Source organism: Humulus lupulus, chromosome X (assembly GCF_963169125.1).
Source record: "Humulus lupulus chromosome X, drHumLupu1.1, whole genome shotgun sequence".
In the NCBI taxonomy this organism is placed as follows: domain Eukaryota; kingdom Viridiplantae; phylum Streptophyta; class Magnoliopsida; order Rosales; family Cannabaceae; genus Humulus; species Humulus lupulus.
This window is the reverse complement of record NC_084802.1, coordinates 212,182,646-212,185,543: the sequence shown is the minus strand read 5'-3', so window position 1 is coordinate 212,185,543 and position 2,898 is coordinate 212,182,646. Positions and strand designations below refer to the sequence as shown.

Here is a 2,898-nt window from a genome sequence, read left to right as displayed (position 1 = left end):
AGGTTTTTATAAGGGGAAGGAAAGGAAAAGATGATGTACGGATTTCGGGTGTGGAAATTGCTTGAAGGCTGGAAGGCTTGGAGTATTCAATCTACATGTTTTTCTTCTACTTTCTGATGTTATCTTTAATTGTCTTTGTGATTAGCATTATGATTATGAACTAAATATCTATTTAGGATTTTTAATTGAATCACTTGAATCCCTATTATGAACTAATGCAATTTCAATTTTCTTCTTCTTCAATTCCATATAACCTGTTCTTATTGATTGATTATCGATTGACCATCTGTAGTCAGATATATATGTTTTTAAATCAAAATCTGAGAAGTGAGATTTGAATCTGCTGTGGTTATATTGGACATAATTTTAATTTGGAATGAAAGTATCCATATTAATTGTGTAACTGTTTATTAAGTTGTCGAGATTAATGCTACCTTTGTGGTTCAATTTACCATAGAAATATAGGAAATTGTCATCTAGGTTGAGTTTATAATTCATAGTATGATTATAGGCTGCTTTATCAACTTGTTAATTGAATTAGGCAGAAAGAAGAAGAATTTAGTATTTTGCATTAGGAAATGATAGGGAGGATAGTTGGTGAGATTAAATATCCTAATTATTTCTTCAGTGTTTAAATCCAAGGTTTTGCTATTAGTTGTTATTTTTATTTAATTTTTAATTATTGTTTCTAAACATTATAGTTTCTTTTGCTGTGTCGATAAGAATCAAGAATTCTAATTGATCAAATAGAAAGAGAAATTAATTGACTGGTAATTGAGAATTCAGTCCTTGAGGACGATACTTGGTTTTTACCATATTATTACAAATTGCGACTGTGTGCACTTGCATAGCTTAAAAATTCGCAACAAGTTTTTGGCGCCGTTGCCGGGGACTGAAAAGAATTATCAATATCAGTCTGATTAATTTTTATTCTAATTTGATTTTAATTTCTCTTGTTTCTAACCTGTTTAGTTGCTTAATTTGTCTATCTCAGGTGAATTGTGTTATATGCGTAGCAGAAGAGGAGAAGACAGTCTTGTTCCTTTGAATCCTGAGATTGAAAAGTCCTGCAAGCAAAACAGAAAGAACAAGAGGGAAGCCCAGAAGTCTGTGAAGATGGCACAGAATGATGGGGATGACAAGAATGTTTTAATTCCTGGAATTGCATAAGGGGGTCAGGCTCAGAACAATGCTGAGAGGAGCCTGGGAGACTATGTACTGCCCACTCTGACGGGAGTACAAAATAGTATACGCCCACCAGCTGTCGAGGCTAACAACTTCGAGATCAAGCCAGCTATTCTACAAATGGTGCAATCCTCTGTTCAATTTAATGGGTTGCCTTCTGAAGATCCTCACACCCATTTGTCTAATTTTCTGGAGTTGTGTGGAACTTTTAAATATAATGGGGTGAGTGATGACGCTATTAAACTTAGGCTTTTCCCATTTTCTCTGAGGGATAGAGCTAAAATTTGGCTGAACTCTTTGCAACCGAACTCTATTATCACCTGGCAAGATCTGGCTCAGAAGTTTTTGTCAAAATTCTTCCCGCCTTCCAAAGCTGCTAAATTGAGGGGAGAAATCAATAATTTTTGCCAGAATGATGGAGAGTCATTGTATGAAGCTTGGGAACGGTTCAAAGAACTTTTGAGAAGATGTCCTCATCATGGCATTGAACAGTGGATGTTAGTGCAGGATTTTTATAATGGTTTATGTCCTACTACTAGAACCATCATTGATGCTGCAGCGGGTGGTGCTTTTATGAGCAAGAGTTCAACTGGTGCTTATGAGCTGCTGGAGGACATGGCCACGAATAATCATTAGTAGTCTGAGGAAATATCATCGGGGGTCAGAAAGGTAGCTGGGGTGCATGAGCTGGATGCCATCACTGCTCTAACAGCACAAGTAGCCTCCTTGACAAAACAGTTACAACAGAGCACTGTATCTACTAATGCGGTTCAAATGGCAGCTAGGTGTGAAATTTGTGGTGGTCCTCACTCTATTGATCAGTGTCCTACCAGTATTAATAATAACATTCCGATGGATCAAGCTCAGGTTCAAGCGGTGGGAAACTTTCAGAGGCCAGTAAACAATCCATTTGCCAATACTTACAATCCTGGGTGGCAAAATCATCCTAATTTTTCTTGGAGGAATAATCAGGGCCAACAACCTCAGTTTCAGGGTCAATTTCAGAATAATATGCCTCAGCCACCAATGCATCAAGCCTCTTCATCATAACAGCCTAGGCCTCAACAATCAATGAATCAAGCTCCACCTGAAAGGCCTAATGAATTGCAAGCTGCATTATTGACCCTCACCAACACTCAAACTCAGTTTATGACAGAGACTAGATCTTCTATCAGAAACCTGGAAACACAAGTAGGGCAGTTGGCTAATATGCTTAATAACAGACCGCAGGGAAATTTGCCAAGTAATACTGAAGTCAATCCTAAGGAGCACGTTCAGGCAATTACTCTGAGGAGTGGGAAGCAAACTGAGCAGCCTAGATCTCCACAGGCAGTGGTTCACAATGGAGAGATGGGTGAATAGTCTGATCCAGCAGAGGTTACTGAAGACCACCAGCTTTCAGAAAAGAGTCCGCCAGTTGTTGTTGAGCAGCCAGTTCGAGTTCCATATCCTCAGAGGCTTAGAAAAACTACACTGGATAAACAGTTTTCTAAGTTTTTAGAGGTGTTTAAAAAGCTGCATATAAATATCCCTTTTGCTGAGGCCTTAGAGCAGATGCCCAGCTATGTGAAATTCATGAAGGAGATTTTGTCCAAGAAAAGGAAGATGGAGGACTATGAGACGGTAGCACTCACTGAAGAGTGCAGTGCAATATTACAGAGGAAGTTACCCCAAAAGTTGAGAGATCCGGGGAGCTTCACCATACCTTGCACC

The 2,898-nt window shown here is 38.7% G+C and overlaps 1 non-coding gene across 1 annotated transcript; it reads right to left on the bottom strand.

The window, feature by feature from the left end:
* Positions 1-1,563: 1,563 nt before the first annotated feature.
* Positions 1,564-1,670, bottom strand: LOC133807641 (small nucleolar RNA R71). The gene has a single exon (XR_009879542.1). It is a non-coding gene; the product is annotated as a small nucleolar RNA R71 (small nucleolar RNA).
* Between the last annotated feature and the right edge of the window lie 1,228 nt (positions 1,671-2,898).